At 39.8% G+C, this 16,218-nt stretch overlaps 1 protein-coding gene across 1 annotated transcript in view; it reads left to right on the top strand.

Annotated features, from left to right (window-relative positions):
• Positions 1-3,604: 3,604 nt before the first annotated feature.
• Positions 3,605-16,218, top strand: part of Sestd1 (SEC14 and spectrin domain containing 1) — a 119,077-nt gene continuing 106,463 nt past the window's right edge. Inside the window, exon 1 of the mRNA XM_076866005.1 lies at positions 3,605-3,709. The gene's annotated coding sequence lies outside the window, so the exon portion shown is untranslated. The remainder of the gene's footprint in view (positions 3,710-16,218) is intronic.

A 16,218-nucleotide genomic window follows, 5' to 3' on the forward strand; every position in this document is an offset into this window, starting at 1 on the left:
CACATGGTAGGTAAGCCTTCTACCACTGAGTTACAACCAACCCTTTTTATTTTTATGTTTAGAACAGGGGCCGAGGTTGCACCTGAACTTGTGATCCTTCAGTCTCAGCCTCCCAAGGAGCTGGTATTACAAGTATACACTCCCACTCTCATCTTATCAGATTATTTTTTGAATGGATATGACTTGTATGTATAAAGGTCAGTACCCACCCCACAGCAACTGAGAGTGATTCAGGGATTAGGCACCCAGCGCAAAAGAGTATAGCCTGGGGCCACTCTTGCAGGAAGGACTGTAGGGCCATTAGTTTCTTCAGGAAGCTGACTTTGGTGCTATGTTGATGCTCAGCAGCTACCTAAACCTGCTAAGCTTCAGGAACATAGCATTAGTAAGACCTGTCTGTCTTACCTTGGTGAAGTCTCAAGAGAACAATGTATAGAACACGCTCACAAAAAGTGTTTTCAATATTAATGTATTACAAAAATAAAATCAGATGAATGTGAGAAGTTATAAATTTAAAAGGCATGTAAATGTGGTTTAAAAAAGTTCAAGGGAAATTGTAGGCAAGAAATTAGGAATTTAGAAACTTATTGCTTGAAGTGCCTTTTGTCCCCAACCTAGAATATTTAAAAATTTTATTCTGATCTCACAGTGACTTCTAGTTGACAGAGACTTCTAGTGTGTAACTTCCAAAGGGACACTTAAGAGAAATAAATGTTAAGATCTGCCCTCGATTATTAAAAACAAATGCAAATTGGAGGAGATACAATTTTTTCTTTTTCTTTTCTTTTCTTTTTTGGTACCCTGGAGTGAACTCAGGAGACTTGACTACTGAGACACATCTCCAGCCTCATTTTGTATTTTATTTAGAGACAGGGTCTTACTGAATTGCTTAGTGTCTCCCCATTGCTGAGGCTGGCTTTGAACTCAGGATTCTCCTGCCTCAGCCTCCCAAGCTTCTAGGATTACAGGCATGCACCACTGCACCTGGCTGAGATATAGTTTCATAGTTATATATATGTTAAAGACTTAAAAAAGATTTGGGTTTATTTTTGTTTATGTTTGTTTTATTTTGTTTATGTTTGGTGATAACTTGGTATTTATGAACAACAGATTGGGGTGGTAGAAAAATATTAATGTGATATCAAGTTGAAATTTTGAAATATTATCATTAGGAGTTGAAAATTGTATTCCTCTACTCCTCTCCTCATACTTGGGGTATAGGATTCATTTTTAGGTGACATGGCAAAATGTTAAAAATACATGCTGATCATAGAGCCAAAGAAATGCCTAAAGTGAGGCTTAATGAATTTAAGTGATTGAGCTGAATTTGTTTCAGAAGTTATCAGAAGATGTAGTACCCAAACTTCATTTTCTTTGAATTTACAGTCAATGTTTTTGTTATTGTGGTAGTGGTGGTTGTTTTAGCAGTTGGCCCTCATCTGATAACTGGGTGATGAGATATGGAACCAGAGGGAATGGAAAAAGGAAGGGCAGGGATGTTTTGTGAATTACTAAAATGGATTGTTTGGCAAGCTCTTGCTTTTTTAGGATAAGCAAAGAATGTGAGTGGTAGTGGACAATGTTTAAAATGATAAACAGAGAATATCACATAGTAGAGAAATGAAGACCAGAACACAGGGACAGTTACAGAACACAACTGTTATGGATTTCATTGCATTTCTTGTTGAGTAGTTGCTTAATATCTACTTGTTGAAATGGATAATTCTTCAACACTTTAACAGAGAACTTTCTTTGTGATGGGCACTGTGCTATGTTCTGAGGAGCCAAAAATGAACTTGACAAAAATCCTTATCTTTGGGGGAACACACAGTTTAGGAAGAAAAGACCACCAAAGAAAGCATGGGTGTGGGATGGGAAAGAAAGTGCTATCACTGAGAATAGGTAAAAGGCTTCCTAAGAGCAGACAGTTAAGAATATTTAATTGAGTGTGTGGGCAGAAGATGTGGGCATGGTGAAAGGGTGGGATGTCAGGGAAGATTCCAAAGAGTGATGCACTGTTTTCATTATCTTTAAGAACAGTTAAAAGAGGAATGGGCTTCAGATGGGAGAAACGATGAAGAAAAAGTCTGTTCACCTGTGAAAAGTGGATATGGTGGGAGGTAGAGCTTGAGCTGAAGGGTTCAAGGAAATCAGATTATAAATGTCTTGTCAGCCATGGTCATGGGTTTAACCCTGAGTCAGCCTCAGAGATGGAGAGCTTCTGAGGATTTTAGAGAAGTATCAAGCTTGGCTCAAAGTCTTGGGACTATTCTTCGGTAGTTACATGGAAGTGAAGCAGAAGTGAAATTAGAAAGGCTTGGTGCAAACAATGGCAAAGAGGTTAAAGTAGTAGAAACAGATTGTCAATCACACAATTATGAGGAAGAATTCATCTGTGAGATTTATTTATTTATTTTTGGTACTGGCGATTGAAAACCAGAGGCATTCTACCACTGAGCTACAGTCCCAACCCTTTTTTAATTTTAGATTTTGAGACAAGGTCTCCTGAAGTTGCATAGGCTGGACTCAACTTGTGATTCTCCTGCTTCTGCCTGCCTAGTTGCTGGGATTACAGGCATGCGCCACTGCTCCCAGCTGATGCGTGGAATTTTCAAACAGAGAATTTTAAAGGAGAGAAATGTGGTGCTAGTTGTTGGAATGGCAAGACTTTATTGGAACTAGGTGATACTCAAGTGTGAGTTCTGTGAAGGTCTGGGATTGGGACCACGTGGCCACTGTGGTTTTGTAGGGATTAGCTGATGACTCAAACTGAAATCAGGAAATGACATAAAAATGATTTGTGCAATAAAATGAAAAGAGTACTTTGAAGTCAGTACATTTGGAGAAAAATAAGTAGGGTTGGTAAAGACAGGGAAGTAATCATCATCAGAAAGCCCCATTTGTGGATTAATTTTGGAGTGTCCAATAGAAAGATTCTCATGGCAAAACAACCATATTGAATAGAGCCCTGCCTCACCGCAACCCTTTTCCCCCAGCTGCCAGAATCCTTCAGCCATACCACACAGCCCCTTTCTGGCGTCTCCCGTTAGAGGGTTCTAGCTTAGACTTTTGATAGACCTCTAACCTCCCGTTAGAGGGTTTTAGCTTAGACTTTTGATAGACCTTGGTCATCTATTGGACTCTACATACTTCAGGATGAGGCCACAGGCAATAAATGACTTGCCAAGGTGTCAAGCAGTGGTCCTTCCTAAGCCCACACTTCTGACCCCAGGTCCACGGCTCTTTCCACTAACCCACACTGCCCCGGGCTGGGGAGCTGGAGCTCGGGAGGGTGGGGACTGCAGGGTGCGTCAGAGACCCCTTCTCGCCCAGGCCCTAGCCCCCGAGCCCCCTTGGGACTCCGGGTCCCGCCCTCTTCCCTTGCCGCGCGGGGTAGCTGCGCCGCGGCCACCCGGGCGCACGCCAGGTCGCGCGGACGCGGGTCGGCCAGCGGGTGCCGGGAGGTGGCCAGGCCACCCGCGCCGCCGCCCCCCGCATGACGCACAGAGGGGCCGGGACGCGATTTGCCGCGAGTGACTGGAGCTGCTGCTGCTGCCGCTGCCGCCGCCGCCGCCGCCGCCTGGGCCCGCTCCGCCCCCAGCCCGCCTTCCTCCCGCCTCGCCCTCCGCCTCCGCCCGCGCCTCGCTAGCGTCCCGGTGTCCTCCCCAACGCCCCGGAGCCGCCGGCCGCCAGCGCCAGCGCCAGCCAGGTGAGTGTGGCCGCCGCGAGGCCAGATGGCAGGAGCGCGCAGGCCCCGCGGCCGGCGGCGAGCGCGGGCGGGTGGCGGCGGCGGCGGCCGAGCTTTTTTCCACCGCGCGGCCCGCGCCCCCGGCTTCCCCGCCCCCGCGGCCCCCACCTCCCCTGCTGTCCCCGCCGCCGCCGCAGACAAAGCGCCTGAGGTGGGAGCCCCGCGGGCCGCCCCTACCTCCGCGCCGCCTGCCGGGTGCGGTCGCGGCCCGCGGAACCGGGGCCGCGCGCTCCTCCCCCCCGGAGCGCCCTTGTTCATTTCTGGGTGAAAGGGACCCGCATCGTGCAACAGGTTCGGGCGTTAACCCGTATTTTCCGGCGGGTCTCGCCCACCCGGGGTGCAGGGGGCACAGGGGTCGCCCGGCTGCGGGGCGAGCCCCGGTGTCCAGCGCCTACAGCTGGCTCCTTTGTGTGACCGGTGACCAGCCCTGACCGGTGGGTGGGGGACACGGCTGGAGGACCCTGGACGCCTCCCGCGCGGCGTGGGGCTTGGCTTCCCAGGGCCTGCGGGAGGTTAACGTCCCTCCAGCCTGTGGTGGGCTCACAAAGGGGAGGGAGAGGGCGAGTTGGTCGGAATGCGTGGTTCTGTCTGTATTTTTTATAATTTAGGCAGACGCATATTGAGAAAAGAGCCGCATTCTGACCAGCTCTTTGGGGGTACTGGCCAGATTTCACCCTGGGATGCACGGCTTGGACTTGCTGCTGCCGTGACAGCCCCTGTGGTTCCCTTGGTGCTTTGGCATCTTTCTGTCATACACAGACATCATCACCCAGAGAAGTTGGGAGTGCTGTTGAGGGAGCAACTGGATAGCAGTTGTTTGATAAGTCATCCCTTTCTTCAGGTTTTTTTCCTGTGTCAAGCGTACCTACTATGCATCCCAGCATAGTTTGGCAATTCCTCAAATTAAAATTGCCACTTAAAGTATGCTCCATGTTGGAAATCTTAACCCATACGGTTTTCTATGGTTTGATAAATGTTGTTGGTGTTATTATTAGTGGTACTGGGAATTGAACCGGAGTGCTGTACCACTGGGCTACATCCTAACCCTTTTTATTTTGTAGTTTGATACAGGGTCTCCTCAACTTGTGATCCTCCTGCCTCAGCCTCCAGAGTCGCTGGTATTACTGGTGCAGGTTAAATCACCTCACCTGGCAATAAATCTTATGTTCTTAGATTTGAGACTCCCCCCACCCAATACATGATAAAGAACAATTTATCTTTATTTACATACCTTGGGGCAGGCCAGTACCTAGCTCGCTCCTTTCATTGGTAGGCTATTTTGGTGCAACAATACTAAATAGAAGGAAAATCTCTTCCTTTTGCTTTGAGCAATAAAATACTTCTTTGTTCTAGAACCAGGAAGCTTTTATGCATAATACTTTTTGAAGACAGAAGTTGGTGACTGTCTTTACCCCATGACTAAATACATGAAAAAAATTCCCAAAGGAGCTAGAAAGCATTACACAACTCTATTGATTGTTTTTATATCCCAAATTCTAGGAAGTTATTTTGCTGAATATTTATTCAAACCTTCTGGGCTAAATTTAACCTTAAAAAATTGGGCCTATTCTAATAAGGTCCCTAACATTAAGGGGGAAAAAAAGAATGTGTTACATTTAAAACAAGCATTCTAACACCTGTGAAAAATGATTGGAGGAGTAATTGATGGAAGAGATAGGGGATCTAATAATGGACTGGAATTCTGGCAGCAGAATGAAGATCATAGAAAATGGTAAATAGATGTTGAAAAGTTTCATCTACTGGGAGTTGAGCTGATTGATGGGCATTTAATGACATTTTGAACAGATAATCTTACTAAGGATATATCTGGAAACTAAATAGACCCTAATGAAAAAAACAAGAGTTTCACAATTTTTATCTTTTAGATGTATTCTGTTAGGACTCCTGAACTATTTCTACTCCCTAAACACAACTCAGTATTAATAAGGACATTTTGGGGGGAATAAGTGAAATTATTTTGTATTAATCTGATTTGTAGAAAGTTTTATTGGCATAATAGTTGTAATTTATTAAAAATACCATTCATTTGCTTCATATGTAACTTCAAAGAGCTTTATGGCTATTAGAAGCAACAGGAGCAACCTCTTGAGAAAAGCAGGATACTTAAACTAATAAAAAGTAGCAGAAACTTGAATTTCTACAGTAGTTTTTTGAAATATATTTTATATGTCATAGAATTCATTTTTAAATTCTTTTTTTTTTTTTAGTTGTTGATGGACTTTTATTTTATTCATTTATTTTACATATGGTGTTGGGGAAAGCGCTCTACCACTGAGCCACAACACTAGCCCCATAGAATTCATTGTATATTTCAGTACTTTTATTGTGTTCATAAGATCATATAAACATCACACTAATTCAAGAACATTTGGGGCTGGGGTTGTGGCTCAGTGGTTGAGTGCTTGCCTTGCATGCATGAGCACTGGGTTCGATCCTCAGTACCACATAAAATAAATAAATAAAACAAAGGTATTTAAAAAAAGGAAACCTTTATCACCCTAAAAGGAAACCCTTATCCTGGACCTGTCACTGCCATTTCTCAGCCCCCTCTTGAACTTGGCAAACATTTATGTACTTTTTGTCTTTGTGGATTTGCCAATTCTGGAATTTCATATAAATGGAATCACGCAGTGTGTGGCCCATTGTGTCTTTCACTTGACATGTTTATAGGTTTCACCCATATTATTGATTTTAATGGAGAATTATATTCCATTTTGTGACTGTGCCACATTTTGTTTATCTGTTCATCAATTAACAGACATTTATATTATTCCCACTTTTGGGCTATTACGAAGAATGCTTCTGTGAACCCTTATTTATAATTTTTTTTTTTTTTTTGTGTAGACATATGTTTTCATGTCTGTGTATCTCACTGAGGAACTGCTGAGTTTTAGATGTTGATTCTGTTTAACTTTTTGAGACTGCTAAACTGTTTTCCATAGCTGTCGTACATCTTACATTCTCACCACCAGTGTAGGAGGGTTCTGTTTTCTCCACTTCTTGCCAATACTTGTTAGTGTTAGACTTTTTGATGGCTGCCATCCCAGTGGCTGTTAAGTGGTGTCTCATTGTGGTTTTTCTTTTGTATTGCATCTTTTCATGTTTTGTTGTACATTTTCTTTGGGGGAAATGTTTGTAATGGTTTCTAAGTTTATGTTTTACACATGCATTTTCTCATTTAATCTTATCAATAACCCTATAAGGTATTATCCGATCTGCTGCTAGGAAAAGAAAGTGCAAAGAAATTCAGGAGTTAGCTTGTTTTCTAACCTTATAACTAGTAAGAGGGTCTGACTATAAACTTCTCACTCTACTTCCTGCATTCTTTTCACTTGATAAGGCATACAGAAGTTACATTGTGTTTGTGAAATTGTTGGCTAATCAGTGACATAATGGGGGAAAAATAAATAAAAAATTAAATCAAATGAAAAAGAAGTAGGTGCTATGGCCACACTGCCCCATATTCACCAGATTTTTGTTATGCTTTTTTCAAATATTTGTTTTCTTCTGTCCTAATAAGGTCAATGTGAATGCCATAGGGTGGAAACAGATCCAAAGTGACTAACTTGGTAAGAGCTTTCTAGTGATGTAGCTGAGAATAGAACCCATTCCTTTTCACTGAAACTCCATTCCTCTGCAACTTCCATGGTCTTTATTTTCCCATTAATTGATTTCCTCTAATGGTAAAGTAGGCATTACCTTTTGTATAAACATTAAGATTTGGGGGGGTTAATCTGAAATTAACTTTTATTTTTGAAGAGGGCGATTTGCCAGTTTGACTTTGAAGTACAGGCTGATAGGTACTTATTTCAGTTTTTATATACAACTCTACATCAGACATGTATGCAAAATTCTTAGCTCCTTAGAAACTAGGTACGGCCATGTGTTAGTTATTCATCTTGGCATACCATTGTCCAGCATTGAATTGAATTACTACAAATTCATTTTTTTAAATTCAAAAAATGGAAAAATTATCTGCTACTTAAAAAAATTTTTTTAGAAGAAAAGCATTATAAATTTCAGAAAATCTAGAATTCTAGAGATGGAATGATCTGAAAGGTTAAAGTGATAAAAATTAGAATTTGAGTTAAAACTCAATGCTATATCTTACAGAAGGAAGTAATTGTTATGAGAGGTTCTAATTGGCACTCGTTTTGTTTTCCAGATACCTAGCTCAGTACCCTTGCACAGAAGTTGTACCCTAAGTGTTTAAGGAATGAATAACAGATACTGAGTAAAATAATTAGTTTTTGCTATCATAAGTTAAGGAGATAAAGGAAAAGTATATTTAGAATTTGCTTTTAATTTATATAATTGTGAAACAATACATGTTAAATACAAAAATTCAAATAATGTATGGGTACATAAAAACTGGAAATCTCCCTTTGCTTCCTGTTTCTTTTCTTTCTTCACCACTAAGACCACTTTGTTTTAAATAACAACTATTTCTACAGTTAGTGGTTTATATTTCCAAACGTGTATTTTTTACTTTGTGCATGTGCATGATTATGTGCAAATACACATTTAATATCAAAGTCATATGTACATACAAATGCACATTTCATATCCTGCAATTTGTTTATTCAGAATGGTTTTTCTTTTACACATGGGATTATACCATATGTAGCCCTTCATTTTTGACTACAGTGTGTTGATACTTTTGCATCTGTATTTACACAGGATAAACACATTTATGTTTGCTATTAAGTTGGTTATCCTTGCCTGGTTTTAGTGTCAAGAATAAGCCAGCCCTTATGGATGAATGGAGTACTCCCCCCCTTTTTTTAATCAGTTCATTTTTTTTTTCATTTCGACTTTTTAGTTATACATGACAGTAGAATGTATGTTGACATATCATACATATATGGAGTATAACTTTTCATTTTTGTGATTGTACATAATGTGGAGTTATGCTGGTTTTGTATTCATATAGGAATATAGGAAAGGTATGTCCAATTAATTCTATTCTTTCCCATTCCCATTCTCCTCCCTTCCCCCCATTTCCCCTTGTTTAATCAATCCGGAAACCTTTCACCACCCATTGTGAGTTGGCATCTGCATATTACTTGAAAACCTCCAGTTCCATCCATTCACTGTCAGATGCCATAATTTAATTCTTCTTTATGCCTGAGTATTAGTCTTTTATGTATATGTACCACATTTTCTTTGTCCATTCATCTGTTGAAGGTTGGTTCCGTGGCTTAGCTATTGTGAATTGAACTGCTGTGAACATTGATGTGGCCATATAATTATAGTATGCTCATTTTAAGTCCTTTGGGTATTTGCAACGGAGTAGGATAACTGGGTCAATTGGTGGTTCCATTCCAAGTTTGCCAGGGAATCTCTATACTGCTTTCTAGAGTGATTGCACTAATTTGCAGTCCCATCCAGCATTTATGAGTGTACCTTTTCCCCTCCATCCTCACCAACATTTCTTGTTCTTGTATTTTTTTTTTTTTTTTTTTGTTGTTGTTGTTGTTTCGGTTGGCAGGGGGTGGTGTCCCAGGCATTGAACTCGGGGGCATTCAGTAGAGACAGGGTGTCACTGAGTTGCTTAGTGCCTCTGCTGTTGCTGGCTTTGAACTTGAGATTCTCCTTCTTCAGCCTCCTGAGCATCTGGGATTATAGGTATGTGCTACACCCGGTTGTTACTTGTATTTGTATTCTTTTTTTAAAAAAAATTTAAATTGATTTTTAAAAAATAAATGACAGCAGAATGCATTACAATTCTTATTACACATATACAGCACAATTTTTCATATCTCTGGTTGTATATAAAGTATGTTCACACCAATTCGTGTCTTCATACATGGTAAATGATGTTCATCACATTCCACCATCCTTGCTAACCTCCTGCCTGTATTTGTATTCTTGATGATTGCCATTCTGACTGGAATGAGATGAAATCTCAGTGTAGTTTTAATTTGCATTTCTCTGATTGCTAGTGATATTGAACATTTTTTCATGTATTTGTTGATCATTTGTATTTCTTCTTCTGTGAAGTATCTGTTCAGTTCCTTTTCTCATTTACACTTTCTGCTTTTTTCTGTGTTATGGAATAGTTTGAAATGTCTGCCCTGTCAATGTTTATTAGAAATCACCTGACAACTGTGGGGGAGGGAAACTATCTGAGATGACCTTTCTAATTTTTCCAGTTTTTATTGTTCTATTAGGTTTCGGCAGGCACTTGTTTTTCTGTTTCATTTTGAGTCAGTTGACGGAAGTAAATGATTAAATGACTCAGTGTAGGTAACAGTATATGGGCTTTTCACTTAGACCAGGATAAAGTCCAATGCATCTTTTACTAGTTGTATAACCTTAAGCAGGTTACTTTATTCTCTGCAAAGTTCTGTTTTCTCACCTGCAAAGCATTAGTTCCTACCTCACAAGAGTCTTCAAAGTATTAGATGAGATATGAGGTAATGTATGAAAACGCCCAGTATTTACATCTTATAAAAATGACAAAATTCTAGCATAAACTATATCGTGCTATATGAATGCAAGTTACTGTGGTTTTATATTTACATTTTGGCCTAATAGGAACAAATTTAAGGAAATTGAATGGTGGAGCTAGGAATGTGCCAGCAAATAGGCAGGTACATTCCCACTATATTAGATTTAATTTTTTGGTAGACAGTGATTTCCAAATACTGGCGGTCTTTTAATTTTGTTTTGTTTCTGTGGTGCTGGGGATTGAACCTAGGGCCTCATGCTCTACCACTGGACCACCTCCCTAGATCTCTTGCGCTCTTTGGGATTATTTTACATTATAATTTGCTAGCCTTGTGACTTTGGACAGGTTAATTTCTCCGTAAAATTGGATAACAACACCTACTTTATAGGGTAGTTATGAGGAAAAGAGATTAGTATAGTGTTTGGTATTTAATAGGTTTTCAAATAGTCAAACATTGTTTTCATGTGGTGAGTTCCCAAATGGGTCTGCTGTTATAAGGCTGCTAGAACATTAGGCTAAATCCTGGGTCTGTACTGTGCTTATGAGCCACGGAGCTTGGATGAATCACCTAACTGCTCAGATCCCTCTTTCCTTATTTGTAACAAAAGAGTAAGAGAACTAACTCTTTGCAGGCTTGGCCAAGTTCTTTCATTCATTACTACTGTCCCTTCCTGGGGATGAAAGGGCCTGTTCCTGTGTACTGGGAATACCAAATGAGGAGTGTACTGTAAACTGAAATACTAAGTGCATATTCAGCCAAGCCAGTGTAAGGCGAAACTGCTTATTTATTAATGGTTTCCATGAATATTAAATACAGGATTGTTAATGTGCCTTAATGCCTGTGGTTAAGAGTGGTAATTTTAAGTTTTTATACTTATGTTGCTCATATCCCTTTACCTCAATAATTTATTACTTAGTCCTCATTACATTTCCAGTATGACAAGGTAAAGAAGAGGGGGTAGGTGATAGTCATACAAGGAAATATAAGCTTGTCTGATAGTGGGGTGTGTGTGTGTGTGTAGAGCTGGGAAGTACCTTTCTCTGGCAGTTTGATATTTGCAGAAACTGCAGATTCTTGGAAAGAAGTAGAGAGAATCTGCATTATAATTCATTGTCTTCTAGAGTTCTTGTAGAGTCATGTAGAAAATGAACCAACGAACATGCCTTTGTCAGCTGGTTTGTAAAAGAGTTATTGATTATATTCTTGAAAGATAGTAATATTGTCTTTCCTTTAATAGGGCTTGCTAAAGCTTTTGCTTATGCGTTTCAGTTTATTGGATCAGATTCAGTGATATTGATTTGGTATTTCTGCAAGCTTTGTGCTTGGAATATGCAAAACTAAAAATGCAGTTAGGATATCACAAATGAGATTTTTATTTGGGAATCACAAAGAAGGTTTAGAAGTCTATCCATCGAGGCTTCATTTTAGCCTTCTTGTTTAGGAGGAATGTGGGAATCACCATGTTTAGGTTATGGAGCTTTTATTGGAGTAGGTTGGAATTGCACTATGCAAATTCTTGCTGACACTGGATGCTTGTTTTGTAGAATGCAAAACACCTTGGAACTATATGTAAGAATTAGAAGAGATGATTCTTGTCTTCAGAGTGTTTGTAATCTAATTAGGGAGACAATGAAGAAGGAAACCAAGTAAAAGCACAGAGGACTGTGAAAGCTTGTGCCTGTTCTTTGTAAAATCAATTTTGTTGAATTGAGCTTTGGTAATGTGCCAAAGGGCTCTCCTGAGGGATGCTATCAGAAACAGCCTAGCCTTTTGGCTATGGTCTTATATGTCTTAGTCATTCTATAGAGCTCTCTCTGCTTTATAAAAATTGCTGTTTGGTCTAAGCATCAAGAATAATAACTCCCCTTGTGAGTTTTCTTCTGTTTATCACTTGGTCTGTGGACTGGGCTTTCCTTTTGTGAAGGCTTCTAGCTGCCAAAGCTAGATTTGCACCCCACTCCTGAATGAGCAGATAGGTTTCATGCTGTGCATGTGTTAGCCTTTTCCTTAGCACCCTTTTTGATTTTTCACTTTATTCTTGTAATTTATCAATTTTTCTTACATTCATATATTGGTATATCTTCAATCCTTTTCAGAACAAAATGGAATATATGTAAATAAATATGCATGAAATCTATGAAGACAATTTGGTCAAAGGTTTTATTCATGGGCCAGCTGTGTCTGTAATAGTGGCTTCCTGGAACACTGCACTGAGGAGAGTTAGAGGCAGCATCTGGATTTAGTGGAAAAAGGGTACTGTGATCACTGAGCAGTGCTTATTGTCATGGGTAGGAGTCATGATTGCATGAGTGCTAGTGTTTGCTATCCCTGGTATAGATAAACATACAAGATGCGAACTAGCACAATAGGTGGGTGGCTTTTAAGTTTAGAGCTAGATTTTGCAGAGAGAAATGTGGATTTGAGGAAAAAGCTGATTTGTTGGGATTGGCAGGCAGATTGGTTCAGCTAGAATAAAATGTCTGTATTGCGTTGAAGAGAAGTTGGTGCGGAGGGTGAGGAAGAGTGGTCAGCTTTAAAGGATAGATGCAGGAAATTGGATTTTTAAAAAAATCTTTGTTTTTCTAACTAATTTCTTACAGTGTTTCTTCTGTCTTTGTCTTATTTCAGGTCCTCACTATCCTTTCCATTTTAAAAGGTGGTTGTTTTTGTATAGGTAACAGATTCATATGTTTCAAAGTTTAAAGGTACAAGGTGACACATTAGAATGGCTTCCTTTTTTTTTTTTTTTTTTTTGGTGGTATTACTGGGGATTGAACCTAAGGGTGTGCTACCCTCGAGCTACATCCCCAGCCCTTTTTGTTTTATTTTGAGACAGGATCTTCTAAAGTTGGCCAGGCTGGTCTTCAATATGTGATTGTTCTGCCGCCACCTTCTGAGTAGCTGGTTCTATAGACTTGGGCCACCATGCCCCACTAGGCCTAAAGAGCTTCCTTTTATTCCTGTTCCTTAGCTATTTGGTTCTCTCCGCCATGAAATTAACTTGTATTATCAGGTTTAATATGTGTTCTTCAGAAATACCCCATGTAGAAATGTGCTTCCCCAACTTTTTTACCCAAATGATACTTTTTCTTTCTTTTTGCAGTGCTGGGGATTGCACCGGGAGCACTCTTTTATCACTGAGCAACATCTCCAGCCCTATTTATTTATTTATTTATGTTTGAGACAGGTTCTCCCTAAATTGACCAGGTTGGCTTTGAACTTGTGATCCTTGCTTCACCTTTCTAAGTAGCTGGTTTTATAGGTGTGTGCTACTGCGTTCTGCTGGATATACCATTTATGTTAAGAAATCACTGCCTTATTGATGTATATTTAGGTGGTTCAGTAAATTGTAATGGAGAAAAGACTTTGGAATTTGATTACTTGGGTTCAATTTCTGGCTCCACACTAGCATTTTGACTTCATATTATTTTAACTTGGCTTCTTTTTTCCCATCTGTACAATGGGAATATTACTAGCCCCACTTTATAGGAACGGTGGGAGGATTAAATGAAGAAATGTGCAAAGTGTTGAGGACAGTGTCTGGCATGAAACTAAGTGTTGGATAGTGTTTGCTATTATTACAATTTTACTCTTCAGTTTTTTTCTGTTATAATAATACAGCAAGTAATAATTTGGTGTATGTTATTTCACACATAGTGGTGAGGCAGACTTAGATAATTCCTAGCAGTAGGATTTTGGATCAAAGGTACTTGCTTTTATAATTTTGATAGATATTACCACATTTACCTTCGTAGATGCACTATTTTGCAAGGAATATATGAGAAGATCTGTGTTTCTGTGTCCCTTGTGTCACCAAATTGTTTGATCTTTGATGTTTAGGTCCATTTCTTTTGTTGTGAATTAATTTGAGCACCTTCTCACCGAGTCATTTAAAAGTTTAGATTTTTATTTTTTTTAATGGGGTACTGGGGATTGAGCCAGGGTTGTTTTACCGCTGAGCTCCATACCTAACCCTTTTTATTTTGAGATGGGTCTCACTAAGTTGCTTAGGGCCTTGAAAACTTGCTGAGACTGACTTTTTAACTTGGAATCCATCTGCTTTAGTCTCTGGAGTGGCTGGGATTACAGGCATGCACCACCTTGCCTTGCGAGTTTTGATTTTGGTGCTGCATGTTGTGAACTCATTTGTGCTTCATCAATGGGAAGTGATAAAATGTTTGGGGGAAATTATTATAGAAACTAGGTGTGAAATAGTTTGAACCTGGAAAAAAAACTAGAAGAAATAACTGTAATTGCAGGATGGATAATCAGAGAGCTGGGAGTATTAAATTGCTAATTTTTCTTTTAGTATGATAATGTGATATCTTGGAAATGTTTTTAAGTTTTAAAAGAAATTACTGCTAAAATTTGCACATGACAATGAATGAGACTCAGAGGCAGGAGTCGGAAGGAAAGTTTGTAGTCACATTAAGTGAAACAAAATTAGTTGACATCTTTTATGATATGCATTTTTATTGTTTTGCATAATAATTAGGCAGAAAGTAAAAGCTTTTTGCACATATGATTATAATTAATATTAATATCCAATTTTAGAAGTTTTTCTTTCCCATTTTCTTCTATAGCATGCCTAATCATTGCCAGTCAGTTTTTTTTCTGATATCGTGAACTATTTATTGGTTGTTATTATTAAGTTGCCTTCTCCCCCAAACCACTCTCCCTACCCTTCTATTTCTTCCTCCATTTAAAAAAAAAACAAAAACACTGAATCATATTTTTTATCAGCTTGCTATAGTTTGTATCTTAAATGCCCCCAAATATCTTTTTGTTAGAGGCTTGGTTCTCAGCTTGGTGCTCTTGGCAGTTGGTGGAGACTTTAAGAGATGGGACCTAGTGAGAGATTTTGGGGTCATGGGAGGTGTGGCCTCGAAGGGGATTGTGGGACCTGGGTTCTTTCTTCTTTCTCCCTTTTGCTTTCTTGCCATAAGGTGAGCTTCTGCCTTATCACAGGCCTAAGAGCAACAGGGCTAACTGATTATGGATTGGAACCTCCAAATCATGAGCAAAATATAAACCTTTTCTCTTGATAAGCTGATCTCAGGTCATTTGTTGTTAAAGTGGTAGGAAGCCGACTCGCCACACAGCTGAATGGGATGGTGGTGGTGGTCCTTTGCTCTCTTCCTTAAATCTGAGTTTCAAGTTGGGGTGTTTATGAGGTCAGTGTAGCCACTGTATATTATTTGCCTCTGATTTACTCCTCACAGGGTGGAGGCTACAAGAACTCTGGGATATAAACACAGATTATTTGTGATTAGAGTGGTAGAGAGGGAGATTAAAAAAAAAAAAAAAGGTGACTGTGCTGAAAAGAGGGAAGGATATCAACCTGGACAAGGAAGTAAACACTTTAAAATGGAATCTGTATCCTTGGAATTTGAGACTCTTGGTTATTGAATAATTAAAGTTAAAAGAGGGTCGAGGGCAGAGCAGAGCCAAGGGAACCTGCTAATCTTTTCAACTGAGTTTTTCCAGTGCAATGTCAGTAATAGAGCCATTTTCCAAGTTGATTTGGCAAAATAAAAAATAATGCCTCCACTCCTTCCATTGGGCCAAGTCAAACCCAATGGTTAAAGTTTCTCCTAGTTGCTTTATATGCATTTAAGTTGTTGCAAGACAGTTCACTTCTTATTGAGGGCTTTTTATATTTTGATAGGGGAGTCTGGAGACTGTGGACTCCTGGGGCGGAGGTAGGAGGGATACCACCCTAGAACACTAGAGGACAGGAGGAAGGGGAGCCATGGTTCTTTAGGGCTTGGATTAGCTTCAGTTAGATACAGAAGCTCTATTCCAGATATTTCCTCCCTGTGTGACAGGGAGCAGACCACACACAGATCATGAATTGTGATGGGAATGAAAGCTGCTATTGCTACTTTGTAGTTTAGAATTTGCATCTCCTATACTTCCAGAATACCTGGGAACTCCAGAATCAGTAAAAAGGTGAGTGGAAGCTTTAGGTCATCTGGATTAAGCAGATAACGA

The sequence above is a fragment of the Callospermophilus lateralis genome, chromosome 9 (assembly GCF_048772815.1).
Source record: "Callospermophilus lateralis isolate mCalLat2 chromosome 9, mCalLat2.hap1, whole genome shotgun sequence".
Taxonomy (NCBI): Eukaryota; Metazoa; Chordata; class Mammalia; order Rodentia; family Sciuridae; genus Callospermophilus; species Callospermophilus lateralis.